Below are 16,692 nucleotides of genomic sequence, written 5' to 3' on the forward strand. Positions count from 1 at the left end.
CCCCAGTCACACTCAGGAAAGTGGGCTATTTTGCCAAGCCCCTCCCGGGGTATTTTGTTTGCCCAATCAAAATCATCAGAATGCTCAGTATTAGAGCTCCATTACTCCATCAAAGGGTCTCATGATGCCAAGAACTCCTGTAATTGTTTACTAAAGCAGGTTTTCTGTATGCGTGCTTCGCAAATGTGTTTCCAGCAGCTACCCCAATATTTTTGTACTAAAGATACTGAATCAAGCTTAGTCTCTCATTTATCAAAGCTAGCTCTATAATCTGTTTGCAGAATGTTTCCCCATGTCCACCTAGCCCATTAGTCTCAGGAGCACGTATGAAAATTTTCTTTTTTCCCACTTTGATTAATGTTTTCTTTCCGGGTGACTAGCAAGCACATGTCACTAGTCCTCGTCATCAGTTTTTCTTGTGTATTGGAGACATGATACATAAGAACATAAGAACTAGGAGCAGGAGTAGGCCATCTGGCCCCTCGAGCCTGCTCCACCATTCAACAAGATCATGGCTAATGCTTTTTGTGAACCCAGCTCCTCTTACCTGCCCTCTCACCATAACCCTTAATTCCTTTACCATTCAAAAATCTATCTATCCTTGTCTTAGAAACATTCAACGAGGTAGCCTCAACTGCTTCACCGGGCAGGGAATTCCACAGATTCACAACCCTTTGGGTGAAGAAGTTCCTCCTCAACTCAGTCCTAAATCTGGTCTCCCTTATTTTGATGCTATGCCTCCTAGTTCTAGTTTCATCTGCCAGTGGAAACAATCTCCCTGCTTCTAATCTATTTCCCTCATAATTTTATAAGTTTCTACGAAATTCCCCCTCATTCTTCTAAATTCCAATAGTCCAGTCTACTCAGTCTCTCTTCATAAACCAACCCTCTCAACTCCGGAATCAACTGAGTGAATCTCCCCTGCACCTTCTCCAGTGTCAGTATATCCTTTCCCAAGTAAGGAGACGTGGGACAGACTCTGAATAAATGGTGTGTGATCCCTTCCATGGCTGTTTCTTTGGTCTATTGCATCATTTCTGGTGCATACATTAATACAGCAGAGTTCTGCATGAGTCAATAAAAATAAATACAATTGCATGACTCTTCTGAGTAACTATAGTACACCCCTTCCTAGACTCATTGGGTCTCCTGACTACCTTCCCAAATGACGTCCGACTACCCTTCCCACCAATCCCCCACTACACCTCCCACACCTCCACTCCCATCCCCGGCAAACAGTTCACACTCCCATCCCACAACTGACCAACACTGCCCCCATGATCCATGCACCACCCCTACCTCTGGCCACTCAATCCCCTCTCTGACCACTAGACTACCCACTCCATTGCCCAATCCCTCCTCACTGACTACCCAACACCCTGAACCCAACCCTGCACCCCCTCTACCCATCTACCCACCCACCCACCCACACACACACACACACACACACACACACATCTACACACTTGCCTTCTTCCTAGTTTCTCAAAGTAGCTGGGAACTTTAAACTTACTTGCTTTACAATAGCTAGTCTTCCTTACTCACAGCTTTCATGCACTTGACTGGAGGCCTCAAGATCCCACAGCACTGCACTTTTCTCAACTGGTGTGAGTCAGAAGATCGTGTGAGAAAGGTGTGTCTGTATTTTAATGTCAGGGTCTCGGGGTGGAGTGATAATTGACGGAATTTATAGCTTGAAATGTTGCTTACCAGGGGTCGAGAGTAGATCAGTGAGCACAGGGGTGATTGGTGAGCAGGAGTTAGTACAAGTCGGACCATGGCCAGCAGAGTTTGAATGCTATGGTCACAGTGGGTGAAAAGTGGCAGGCCGAGCAGGAATGCATTGGAATAATTCAGTCCAGATGTAACAAAAAGAAGGATGAGGCGTTCAGAAGTGGATGAGCTGAAGTGAGGGTGGAATCAGATGACGTTCCACAGGTGGAAATAAACAATCTGTGTGATGGCAAGATGAGAGGTTGGAAGCTCAACTTAGGATCAAATCCAGCACCAAGTTCACTTGGCAAGTATTCTGAACTGTGAGGAGGATAGTAATAGACTTCAAAGAGGACACAGACAGACTGGTGGAATGGACAGACACATGGTAGATGAAATTTGATTCAGGGAAGTGTGAAGTGACAATATTGATAGGAAGAATGAGGAAAGGTAATATAAGATAAATATTGTTAAAAGGAAGTTCTGTGCTCCAGAGTGTCCTTGGGCTAATTTTAGAACAAATGCTCACAGGGTCACTGCCAACTAACTTCAACATCATAGACTTGAGTGGTAATACTTTTCATTTTTTATCACCATTAGATCATTTTATACCACACATTTTTATCTCCACATTGACCACCTACAATTTATAGAATGTCTTAGAAATAGTAGAATCCCTACAATGCAAAAGGAGGCCATTTGGCCCATCGAGCCCATCTAGGCCCTATTCCTGTAACCTCACATAATTACCCTGCTAATCCCCCTGACACTAGAGTCAATTTAGCATGGCCAATCAACCTAACCCGCACATCTTTGGAGTGTGGGAGAAAACCAGAGCACCCGGAGGAAGCCCACGCAGACATGTGGAGAATGTGCAAACTCCACACAGACAGTGATCCGAGGCCAGAATTGAAACCTGGTCTCTGGCGCTGTGGGGCGGCAGTGCTAACCACTGTGCCACCACTGCGCCCTTTAAACCCGGAGCATCCAGAAGAATAAATTCTATTTATTTTTAATTTTTATTTATTTTACTAATAAGCGTTATGAGTAGGCTCACATTAACACTGCAATGCAGTTATTGTGAAAATCCCCAAGTCACCACACTCTGGCGCTTGTTCGGGTACACTGTGGGAGAATTTAGCATGACCAATCAACCCAACCAGTCTTTCGTACTGTGGGAGGAAACTGGAGCGCTCAGAGGAAACCCACACAGAGAAGGGGAGAACGTGCAGACTCCGTTCAGTCACCCAGGTCGGGAATTGAACTTGGGTCCCTGGCACTGTGAGGCAGCAGTCTTAACCACTGTGCCACCGTACCACCCAGCAACTTCTACTGGGGGTGCAGGAACAGCAACACCTTGGGGTATGTGCACACATTGACAGGGCAGATTTGGAAAGTGGTTAATTAAGTTCACAAAAGTGTTATAAATAGAAGCATAAGAGTACAGAAGCAAGGAAGGTATGATGAACTCTTTTAAATGATAATTCTGCCTCAGCTGGTATATTGTGTCCAATGGAGGAAACTACATTTTAGGGAGGATGTGAAGACTTCTGAGAGGATGCAGAAAAGTTCCATAAGAAGGCCTTCTTCTGTGCTGCAATAGAAAAAAATGGAATTCTGACCTTTATAACCAGATGCCACATTGCATTTACCTCCGAGTCAACTACTGTTTCCCAAAAAAAAGACTGAAGTTAGGCTGTTCCAGTCAGAATGAATGCAGAGGGTTATTTCACTCTGTTACCCAATATGGATATATCAAAAGCAGCTGTGAACCAGTCTGATTCAGATTTACCCAGATTTCAAGTGGTCAATGTAGAGATAAATGTGTGTGGAGTAAAATGATCTAATGGTGATAAAACAAATAAAAAGCATTGCCGCCCAAATTTGTGACGTTGAAGTTAGTTGGCAGTAACCCTGGGAGCATCTGTTCAGAAATTGGCCCAAGGGCATTCATGTGCACAGAACTTCCTTTTAAAGCTATTTGTCAAAATATAAAAATTTTGGAGAAATTCATTTCCTTTCCCGCTTTTAAGATGTACATTCACAACAGCATTCTCTTTTATGTTCTCAGACAAACCACAAACCATGATTCAGACATTGTTCTTGTTGAGCAGGAATACTTGGCCCTTCTGCAAAGAAAAGTGGAGGGGGGAGGCTTCTGTTGACTTTTAAACTTTTATCTCAGATGTTTTCCTCTTGCTCTGTGCCAAAGATCATCCACAGAACTAAGCCATTAACTTCAATAAATCTTAGTGTAGTATCCTGCAAAGACAGATGACCAGGAAGTAGAATAACATATGAATGGTTTATTACGATAAGTAATTATGTACAGAGAGTGAAGTAAAGCTACCTCGAGACATAACTCTAGACTTCTAACTGCAAGGAAAACCCGCACTCAGTTCCAGGATTCACACACTTTGGCCCACTTGGCCAAATGGGTCACATGACCCTTTGAGAGCTTGCCCCTTAAAGGGGCGTGCTACCACATCTTTCCCCTTTAAATTCCCGGTTAACACATTTCAATAACAATTGAACTAATTACAATGTTATATCACAAATGAATCGCAAACTTATTGCCTTATAAGTTAAGTTAGTCAGGGGACTTCGTGATCCTTTGGGAATGTTGTCATTCACTGGCAGGTACTCCAGAAGTTGAGGTAACTTTAGTTTGAGCCTCAATGGGTTGACTCTCGAACATGACTTTGGGGTAGCTTGCTGCTGCATTACTTTCATCCAGAGCAATATCACTGACGGACACATTAGGGGCAGACTGACTAGGCTCTCTGCCAGCCATTCTGTGTGTGATTCACCATCCCCTCCCCGCCCCCCCTCAAATGATCCAGGTGTTTCTTTACCCTTTCTCCTTGGACAAGAATTTTATATGACACTGGGCTTGTCCTGGCTATGACCATTCCGTGGATCCACTTCGGACCAGCACCATAATTCTTTACATATACCAAGTTGTCCACCTGAAATGCACTTTCCATTTTTGCCAGGTTATGATGCTTCCTCTGTGCGTTCTGTTTTACCTCTACTCTCCCCGCCTCATTTGGAAATACGAGATCTAAGCTTATCCTAATATGTCCACCCATTAATAACATAGTGACATGAGATATTGTTCTATAGACAATCAGGAAACAGGCCAGTTTGGTTTGTAGAGAGGCTGATGACTGTTTCTTCATTGAATGTTTGGATGGCTCTCTCCGCCAGCCATTCGAAGCAGGGTGGAAGGGTACAGTTCAAACCTGCTGAATGCTGTTGGTTCTCATGAAATGTTGAAAGTCTTCATGAGTGAAAGCAGTCCCACTATTGGATACAAGCACCTTGGGCAACCTGCAGGTGGCGAAAGCCTGTCGCAATTTCTTGACCGTTGCTGGTGAGGTTGTGTATTTCATTTTGTGTGTGACCAACCATTTATAATGACCAGAAATGTGGAGCCCATGAATGGACTGGCAAAATCTATATGTAGTTGCACCCATGGTCGACTTAGCCACTGCCAAGGATGCATCTTTATTTGATTTGATTTATTATTGTCACATGTATCAGTATACAGTGAAAAGTATTATTTCTTGCGTGCTATACAGACAAACGTACCGCGCAAAGAGAAGGAAAGGAGAGGGTGCAGAATGTAGTGTTACAAACATAGCTAGGGGGTGGAGAAAGATCAACTTAATATATGGTAGGTCCATTCAAAAGTCTGACAGCAGCAGGGAAGAAACTGTTCTTGAGTTGGTTTCCCGACGGAAGACTGTGGATGAGGGTATATCCAGGGCGCATGGGGTCCTTAATTATGCTGGCTGCTTTTCCAAGATAGTGGAAAGTGTGGACAAGTCAATGGCTGGTTTGCGTGATGGATTGAGCTTCATTCATGACCCTTTATAATTTCTTACAGTCTTGGACAGAGCAGGAGCCATATGAAGCTGTGATGCAACCAGAAAGAAGGCTTTCAATGTGCATCTGTAAAAGTTGGTGAGAGTTGTAGCGGACAAATTTCTTTAGCCTCCTGTGAAAGTAGAGATGTTGGTGGGCTTTCTTAACTACAGCATCAGTGTGGAGGAACCAGAGCAGTTGGTTGGTGATCTGGACACCTAAAAACCTGAAGCTCTTGACAATTTCCACTTCATCCCATTAATGTTGGCTGGGGCATGTCCTCCACTACACTTCCTGAAGTCAATGACTATCTCCTTCATTTTACTGACATTGAGGGAAAGATTATTGTCATTGCACCAGTTCACCAGATTCTCTATCTCTTTCCAGTACTTCATCTCATCCTTGTTTGAGATCCAACCCTCTATTGTGGTGTCATCAGCAAACTTAAAAATTGAGTTGGAGGGGAAGTTGGCCACACAGTTTTGGTGTGAGGATGGTCATGGAAGAGGTGTTGTTGCTTATCGTTACAGATTGCGAGTCTGTGGATTAAGAAGCCCAGGATCCAGTCGCAGAGGGAGGAGCTAAGCCCCAGGTCACAGAGTTTGGAGATGTGTTTTACAGGAATAATGGTGATGAAGGCTGAACTGTAGTCAATAAATAGGAGTCTGACATAAGTGCTGTAGATGGCAATTCTTGTAACAATAACTTTCTAGCGGGAGTGGGAATGACCACCCTTGCTCCCCATAATAATGCGCCATCTTCACAAATTAACTTGTATTTTCATATCTGAAAGGGCCTAAATTGCTTAGACTGCTCAGACCTTTCATCATAGTGTCAAACATGGAGGACCATATGCGTTACTTGTGATAATATAGAGTCCATCTTTGACCAAAACCTGACCTGCTATGCCGACATGGGCAACGTATTGATAAAGCATAGGACAAATCCGATTTCCTGTAATACTGGTAGAGGTATTTGATGAAGGAGAAACCCTCCAAAAGCTCGTGATACCAAATAACCCCGTTGAACTTTAACCTGGTGTTGTGAGACTTCTTACTGTGCCCAGCCCAGTCCAATGCCGGCAACTCCACATCACTGGTACATGTGGTATAGTTTTGGGGCGGGGAAGGCATCTGTATTTGAAATATGTGTGCCTGGCCTATGTTGAAGTGTATACTCCTAGGCTGCTAGCAATAGAACCCAGCATTGGACCCACACTGAAACTATAAGAGGAATGGTCTTGTCCTTCTAAAATGGGCCCAATAGGGGTTTGTTGTCAATAACTACTATGAATTGGCATCCATAAATGTACAGATGGAATTTCTTCACTCCAAAGATGATATTAGTCCCTCCTTTTTGATCTGAGAGTAAACTTTTTCATCACCAGTTTGAGGATTCAAGGTGTAGGCGAATAGGCCTTTCTGTGCCATCTTCAATTTTATGTGATAAAACTGTGCTGAATCCATAAAGATATACGTCACAGGTAAGAGTGATCTCTTTTGAGCGATCAAAATGCACTAAGAGGCTGGATGACTGCTATGCCAGTTTAACCTGTTCAAAGATCTCTTTTTGTAATGCTCTTTCCGGGACCACCTCGGTTGCTTCTTGAGCAGTGTGTGTAGAGGTGCCAAGACTACAAAAGATTAGGAAAAAATCTTTCACATTTGTTCATCATTCCTAAAAAAAATTCAATTCTGATATGTTGCCCCTTAAAGGAGAACACTACCACATTGAGTATGTCTTAACGAATATTGGTATGGGCCTTAAGAATTGAACATAATGCCTTATTGGAAATAACATTCCCTCGCATGATTGCTTTGACTTCAGAAAGTGCTAGCTGTAATAAATTGAGGGTGACTCGATGTGATTCAGTTACCAAGGGAATTATTACAAACGGTACCTAAGCATTTACAACAAGTGTTCAGACAGAATCAACTGTGCAACTATATAAATTGCCTGGCTGGCTCCCAAACCTGGCAAATGCATCCTTGTTCTCACTTGGCTCAGCTTCCCACTTTGACAGTCCATGGCGTCCAGCCTGATCACGTAGCCCTCAGGGAATGCACTTTCAAAGGGGCCACACTATCACAGTAACCTTAAACATTGACCAGAGGAAGGCTTTGGTTATAAACGAGCAGAGTTATTCACAGTCAACTGATTTGAAAGGTTTTCCTCTAGATATAGAAAATAACAAGAGTTGCCCTTCCTCCAATAAAACCAAATGTTAAATTGGTTTTGAAGAAAGTCTCTGACCAGAAGCTTTGGTGGAGATCTCTGCTAGCCTACTACAGAATATGCTTACCTCCCTTGGTCTCCGCTGCATCCAAAATGGGGCAAGTCTGTTCACGAAATACTTCTAAGTCCTTTGGAATGCAACAAGTGGACAAGGGAGATCAAACATATCGGTCTCCAAATGTACCATGCTACCAAAGAGGATGTGTGGCGCAATCAGGAGAGATGTGTTTGTGATGGCCTTGATTCATCAGTTGCATTCTCAGAATTCAGCTCCATGTCAATAATTCGGAAGAGTTGCTCAATCAAAGAGCCATGGGAAGGGTCATTGCCCATTGAAGCGTAATTCAACAATTACATTATCGTGACAATCCCCATTGAGCTCACATTTGAGATTCTGATGTGTAGAATAATGTGAGTGGCATTGTACCAACACACAATTGTACATTAAAGCAACCTTTTGTTGCAATGCAGTAAATATCAGCAGTCGCATTTTGCTTTGTGCACCTCAATCACTGCTTTCAATGAACTTGCTTTTAACCTCTTAGGTACCGTATGGACAAAACTACTTCCATTTTGTTGCATTTCCTAATATTTCTATACATGCAGGTGAATACAGTAGATGTGAATACAGTAGGATGCTTTCTGTGGGAGCAGGGAACAGGAAGACTCCATTCACCAATTCCATTTAATTGTTTTATTTTCAAATTCTGTGATATCTAACAAAAATCTATCAAGCTCAGTCCTGAAAATACTAATTGCCCCCCAAATCCATTGCTTTTTTGGGGGGGAAACAAACTCAAGATTTCTATCATCCCTTTTGTGAAAAAAATGCATCTTGATTTCATAGAAACTAGAAGTAGAAGTAGCCATTTGGCTCATCAAGCCTGCTCTGCCATTCATTTTGATCATGGCTGACTATCAAATTCAATATCCTGATCCCTTTAGCCCCAAGTGCTATATCGAATTTCTTCTTGAAATCAGATAATGTTTTGGCCTCAATTACATTCTGTGGTAGTGAATTCCACACATTCACCATCCTCTGGGTGAAGAAATTTCTCCTCACCTCAATTCTAAAAGGTGTACCCCTTATCCTTAAACTATGACCCTAGTTTTGGCCTCCCCCACCATTGGGAGCATCCTTACTGAATCTACCCTGTCTAACCCTGTTAGAATTTTATAAGTTTCTGTGTGATCCCCTCTCACTCTTCTAAACTCCAGTATATATAATCCTAACTGACTTAATCTCTCCTCATACAACAGATGTACCATCCCAGGAATCAGCCTAGTAAACTGTTACTGTACTCCCTCTATAGCAAGGACATCCATCCCCAGATAAGGACACCAGAACCCCAGTGAATATAATCCTAACAAACTTAGTCTCTCCCATATGACAGACCTGCCATTCCAGGAATCAGCCTGGTAAACCTTCACTATACTCCCTCTATAGCAAGGACATCCATCCTCAGATAAGGACACCAGAACAGCACAAAATACTCCAGGTATGGCCTCATCAAAATCCTATACAGTTGCAGCAAAATATCCCTATCCCTATACTTAAATCCTCTCACTATGAAGGCCAACATATCATTTACCTTCTTTGCTGCCTGCTGTACCTGTGCACTTACTTTCAGTGACTGATGCACGAGAACACTGAAGTCTTGGTGAGTATCAACCTCTCTCAAATTACACCAATTCAAGTAGTAATCTATCTTTCTTTTATTGCTACCAAAGTGAATAACCTGACATTTATCCACATTATACACACACTCAGCCTGCCCAAGTCACACTGAAGCATCTCTGCATCCTCACAGCTCACCCTCCCCACCCAACTTTGTTTCATCAGCAAATTTGGAGATAATACATTCATTTCCCTCTTCCAAACAAATCATTAATACATAATGTGAACAGTTGGGGTCCTAATACAGATCCCTGCGGAACCCCACTAGTCACTGACTGCCAATCAGAGAAAGACCCAATTATGCCAACTCTTTGCTTCCCATCTGCTAACCAGCTTTCTACCCATCTCAATGGGATTACCTGCAATCCCATGAGCTTTAAGTTTACATAGTAGTTTGTTATCTGAGAACTTGTTGAAAGCCTTCTGAAAGTCTAAATAAACCACATCCACTGGTTCTCCTTAGTCAACTCTACTAGTTACATCCTCAAAAAATTCCAAGAGATTCATCAAGCATGATTTCCCTTTTGTAAATCCATGCTGACTTTCTCTGATTATAGCAGTGCCTTTCAAATGCTAGTTATGAAATTCTTGAAAATGGATTCTAGCAACTTCCCCAGTACCGATATTCGGCTCACTGGTCTATAGTTCCCTGCTTTCTCTCTATCTCCCTTTCTGAATAGCAGGCTTACATTAGCTACCCTCCAATCTATAGGAACCTGTCCAGAGCCGAGAATTTTGGAAAATAACCACCAATGGATCTACTATTTCCAGGGTCATTTCCTTAAGTACTCTGGGATGAATATGATCAGGATCTGGAGATTTATTCACCTTCAATCCCATCAATTTCCCCAAAACCATTTCCTTACTAATGCAGATTTCCTAAAGCTCCTCGCTAAAACATGTTTCTCTCAGAACTTCTCCCTTAAATGGCCGAGTTCTTATCTTAAGATTATTCCCCCATCAGATTGAATGTTTTCCCTATTTTTAACATTTCAATCAGGTCACCACTCTGTCTTCATATTTAAGGGTATCAAGTCAAGTTTATGAAACTTGTCCTCATAGCATAACCATTGAAAACCCATAATAAATGATATTGTTTGATAGAAATCATGGTGAACGTATAAAGTACTGCCCCCTGTAATTACTAACAATCATGTTTAAAACCTTGGTGGAATTCTCCCTTGTTCCTGTTGATGGCGAGCAGGCGTGGGGGGAGAATATGGCAGGTGGCCCAGAAATCCATTTCATGCCGATCTGAATTTACAATGGGGTCTTCTGCTGGTGCCCACCATAGCAGGTCAGAAAACCCACTAGAAGCCAGCAGAAACATCATTTACATCACGGTAATGGGATGTAGATGAAACCCCTCCCATACCAGATCCTCTGCGATGACAGCGGGAGTACACACCTGGAATATCATACCATGCAGATGCCGAGATTCATCTGAACAATGCCTGGGACTGCCCCCAGAGTTCAGGATGGAGGCCGCCAGCAACCCTGGATGCTGGAACACCACAGCTCTGGGTGGGGGGTCTGTTGCAGGTGGAGCTTCCGGATTCAATGTTCTGGAAAGGCTCCATCTTCCAGCCTCATACTATTCCTGAAGATGCATTTTTGTTCGTAGGATGTCCAGCTCCTTGTCCCAGAATGCTTGTGGAATCCATCTTCATTTTCAGGAGGTCCACCTTTTTTCTTCAATGTGGGTCAGTAATGTTGGCATCTTTTCAGTATGCCACCCATGATGACACACTATACACCATCTATTCCATGGAAAATCTTGCCCACAGGATTTTCCGCCCTTGCCACAGCACTTTCTCTCAAAATGGGAGAATTTGATTTGATTCATTACTGTCACATGTGTTGGGATACAATGCAAAGTATTGTGTCTTGCACATTGTACAGACAAAGCATACCATTCATCGAGTACATGGGGGAGAAGGAAATGATAGGGTGCAGAATTTAGTGTTACAGTCATTGCCAGGGTGTAGAGAAAGATCAGCTTAATATAAGGTAGGTCCATTCAAAAGTCTGATGGCAGCAAGGAAGAAGCTGTTCTTGAGTCAGTCAGTACATGATGTCAGACTTATGTATCTTTTTCCCAATGGAAGAAGGTGGAAGAGAGAATGTCCGAGGTGTGCGGGGTCCTCCCGCCCTCCCCTAACCTATGTATCTTTGCCATAGTGCTTGCACTATTTGCCACTAGCCACAAGTTCTGGGCTCGTCCACCCTGTAACTGTTAAAATTTCATCAATATTTTCTCATACAGACTGTAGAACTTTGAGTTGCACTGCACCTCCCATAACTTCCAAAACACCTAAAAGTGTTTGGCAACCAGTGGAGTGCTTTCTAAGTGTAGACAAGTCTTGTGTATCCTCTAATTAAACAAAATGGCAATGAAAACTGCCTTTATCTGTGTCTGGTTCTTATGGGATTTGATTCATTTTTATTTATTGAACACTACCAGAGTACAACAGAATAGAAATTTTAATTATCAGAAAGAGAAGTACGAGATCTAATTACTTGAGTAAATTAGAAAGTAATTGCTTTTAAGGGTATCTTGAGGTGAATCTGTGGATAGTTTCCGCTGCTCGGAATCTTTTTCTTTCTACTGGAAATGACTGCCTGTTTTCCCTTTATAATTTGTCTCAAGAATAGAAAAAATTGGTTGAGACATAGAAGACAAAACCTCTGCCCATGACTTGCAGATGTACCATGGCTTTGCTCTTTGTTCTTGCATAATATTGGGAGCAGCGGGGCAGGGTTTGGGGGTGCAGGAGGATGTTTTATCTGAGTTCAGTTGAAAATAAACTCAGGCAGTGTTTAAAATTGGTGATCCATCCGAACCCGTCAGGTATCTGCTTGGTGGGTTAGTTTAAAATTTTACCCATGGAGTTTCTAACAATTGGAACATACATAGGAACATATGTATAAGGAGCAAGAGTAAGCCAGTTGGCCCTTTAAGCCTGGCTGAGCTGAATGTGGCCCGTTATTCTGTTGCCAAACTGGCCCTAGCCAACATCTCCATTTTTGGAAGGACGTAATTACAACATGACACCAGCAGTTTCCATTATGATTTGATTTGATTTGATTTATTATTGTCACATGTATTAGTATACTGTGAAAAGTATTGCTTCTTGCATGTTATACAAACAAGGCATACTATTCATTGAGAAGGAAAGGATGGAGCACAGATTGTAGTGTTACAGTCATAGTTAGAGTTTAGAGAAAGATCAACTTAGTACGAGGTAGGTCCATTCAAAAGTCTGACGGCAGCAGGGAAGAAGCTGTTCTTGAGTCAATTCTTTCGCACCTTCACATCTTTCCGAAAGTGAAGCACTCAAAACAGGACGCAGTGCTGCTGCAGAGGCTAAACCTGTTAGTTTAACTGAAAATCCTTGTTTTCATAATCCATGCCTATTAATGAAACCTAGAATGCTGAATGCTTTATTAACCCCTCTCTCAATCTGCCCTGCCGTCTTCTTTTTGATTTGATTTGATTTATTATTGTCACAATAATAAACAATATTGACATACAGTGAAAAGTATTGTTTCTTGCACACTATATAGACAAGACATACCATTCACAGAAAAGGAAAGGAGAGAGAGTGCAGAATGTAGTGTTCCAGTCAGAGCTAGGGTGTAGAGAAAGATCAACTTTGTACGAGATAGGTCCATTCAAAAGTCTGATGGTAGCAAGGAAGAAACTATTCTTGAGTCAATTGGTACGTGACCTCAGACTTTTGTATCTTCTTCCCGATGGAAGAAGGTGGAAGAGAGAATGTCCGGGTGCATGGGGTCCTTAATTATGGCTGCTTTCCCGAGGCAGCGGGGAAGTGTAAACTGAGTCAATGGATGAGAGGCCGGCTTGCATGATGGACTGGGCTACATTCACGACCTACTGTAGTTTCTTGCGGTTTCTTTCTTTACAATGGTAAATTTATATAGAAATTTATGATGTGAAAAACCAACACAACATGCACACACAGATGCTCTTATTATAATAACAAATATTATAAACAAATATATTAATGTGAAGCCCATGCCAACCAAAAGCGTTGCAATGGCACAGATATTAATAAAGGTACATCTCTCTAGATCTGAAATGCCTTGAGAAAAAATTCAAGCATATTCACAATAATTCATTAAAGCTGTCCCTGATCCCAGAAACTGGCAGCAAGTAAGCTTTTACCTCCTTGTGTAACTACCAAATCAGGGAGACAGGAAGGATTATCTCCATTCCCCAGTCAGTTGCTCTTTAATATATTCAACATACGTATGTTCATGAATGTAAGGCTCTTTCTCATTTAAAGGCTGGGATATTCTGGGCAAGTCAAACCCATTCATCAGTTCCTAAATGTCAATATACTTCCACTTTATTTCACAAGGGAGCGGAGCTTATTGCTTGAAAACTACCCATTAGTAAAACACGTACTGGGGTATGGAGGTTAGGACATCTTACAAGGTTGATGTAACCGCTGAACCCCAATGTACAACTGGACTAACACTGGAAAATCTAATTGTAGCTCTTTGCAGTAACAATAGGTCTGAGACCCAAGATTCTTACTCCTTCCCTAGGAATACTTAGAAATCATAGAAACCCTACAGTGCGTAAAGAGGCCATTCGGCCCATCGAGCCTGCATTGACAACAATCACACCCAGACTCTATCCCTGAAATTCCACATATTTACCCCACTAATCCCTCTAATCTACACATTCCAGGATACCAAGGGGCAATTTAGCATGGCTGATCAACCTAACCTGCACATTTTTAGATTGTGGGAGGAAACCAGAGCACCCGGAGGAAACCCACGAACATGGTGAAAATGTGCAAACTCCACACAGACAGTGACCCAAGCCAGGAATTGAACCCAAGCCCCTAGAGTTGTGAGACAGTGGTGCTAACCACTGTGCCACTGTGCCACCTTTATTGTGTCATTGATTTCCTTTTAAAAGCTTGTCCTGTGAGTATCGATATGCTGAAGAAGAAGCTCATGAAGAAAGTAGACACCAGCAGGGAGCTGCTGGGTTGAATTGAAAGGTCAGCATTTATATAGTGCCTTTCAGGTCGAGACATCTCAAAGTACATCATAGCCAATGAATCACTTTTGAATTGTGCTCTAATTTAGGAAATGTGGCGGGCAAATTGCTCACATCAAACTCCCACAAACACCAATGAAATAACAACTGGACAATCTGTTTATGCACTGATAAACACTGATAAATATTAGCCAGCATAATTCCCCTTCCCTTCCAAAATAGTGCTATGTGATCTCCAGTACCATACTACATCCATCTGAGGAGTCTGATGGGGTCTTTCTACGGTACATGTGAAACTTGGCTTTTGACAGTATGGCATTGGAAAATCAAACCTGATTATTGTGCTTAGGTCCTGGAGTAAGACATGAACTTGTCTCAAAGGCAGCTGAGTCATGGCTAACAATTCTATACTGTTGATACTGTAATACTATGTAAAATTATTTTCCAGTCTGAGTGATTGTGGGCAAATTTGGCTCCTGCAACATGTTCTTCTGCTTTTTTTATAGTATGATTGAGGATGTGATGCCCACAAGAAGGGATTTTTTGATCTCCTCAAATTGTCCTAATGGCATTGTTTAATTCTTATGCTTTTGGATTTACAGAATTGATGAAATTTAAAACATACCTAATCTGTAATGGTTAAAAAAAGCTCCAGTTTATATAAAGCCAATTTAACTCCAATATCAAATTTGAAAGCTAAAAGTTCAAGGTGGTAAAATGTTAACCTATCAGCATTGCTCAGACAAAGCACTGTGCCAGAGAGTTAAAAGTAGGATGTCTTTGATTTATTTCATAATGATTCAAATATTTTGTGGTTTAAAGGAGAACTGAGTATTGTCAGAAACAATTAATCTGAAGCCCACTTTCATGGTTAAACAAAACATTCTCGTAAATAAAACCTTTGTTCAGAATATAAAAAAAACCACACCGAATAATTAAATGACAAATCTCTTGTGTCATATCAATGTGAGTGTTAAATCCATTGAATTACAGGAAAAGAAACAAGCAGATTTATGGGATTTCTTGGTGTCGATTGTATTTACTGGACGAACATCTTGTTGATGTGAATATTGTTCATTGCCCGAATGATATGCATTATGATTTATGGGAATTCTATCAGTTGTGATTTTTTTTAAGGTTTATTCAGAATCTGCCTTTCTTTGGGTTTTGTGACAAAGAATGGCCATTTACTATTAAACTGGTAAGACGCGACACTTTCTGGAATAGTATTTGAAGGAGTGACAATTTTAAAATATTGGGTGTGCAAATCATACGTCACAGTCCCCACATATATGCTTTGAAACACACCCAGGTTAGATTAGAAGGGCAAATTGAGGTCCTCTAATGGCTCTATTGTTAAATAAAATGTGTTTCCACCCATTTTCCTCAGGCACTCTGGAAGTACAAATTACTGTTCCAGTGAATGAGGACATCATGACTTTTTATAAACAGTGTTATTTACAACTATTCTAACAAGCTTTTTTTTACATCTATGACCAAATTCCCCTCCAATTTGATTTTCAAATTTGCTGACAAGACCACTGTAGTGGGCTGGATCTCAAACAATGACGAGACGGAGTACAGGAATGAGATAGAGAATCTGGTGGACTGGTGCAACAACAATAATCTCTCCCTTAATGTTAACAGGATGAATAAAATTGTCATCGACTTCAGGAAGAGGAAAGGAGAACATGCCTCTGTCTACATAAATGGAGACGAAGTAGAAAAGGTCAAGAGCTTCATGTTTTTAGGTGTCCAGGTCACCAGCAACCTGTCCTAGTACCCCCATGCCAACACTATATTTAAGGAAGTCCACCAACGCCTCTTCTTTCTTAGAAAATTAAGGAAATTTGGCATGTCAACTACACTCTCACCAACATTTACAGATGCACCATAGAAAGTATTCCTTCTGGTCGTATCATAGCTTGGTATGGGTCCTGCTCTGCCCAAGACTGCAAGGAACTACAAAAGGTGGTGAATGTAGCCCAATCCATTACACAAACCAGCCTCCCATCCATTGACTCTGTCTACAATTCCTGTTGCCTCGGCAAAGCAGTCAGCATAATTAAGGACCCCACGCATCCTGGACATTCTCTCTTCCATCTTATTCCGTCAGGAAAATGATAAAAAAGTCTGAGGTCACGTCCCAACTGACTTA

Source organism: Carcharhinus amblyrhynchos, chromosome 21 (genome assembly GCF_965287045.1).
Source record: "Carcharhinus amblyrhynchos chromosome 21, sCarAmb.v2.hapA, whole genome shotgun sequence".
Lineage (NCBI taxonomy): Eukaryota > Metazoa > Chordata > Chondrichthyes > Carcharhiniformes > Carcharhinidae > Carcharhinus > Carcharhinus amblyrhynchos.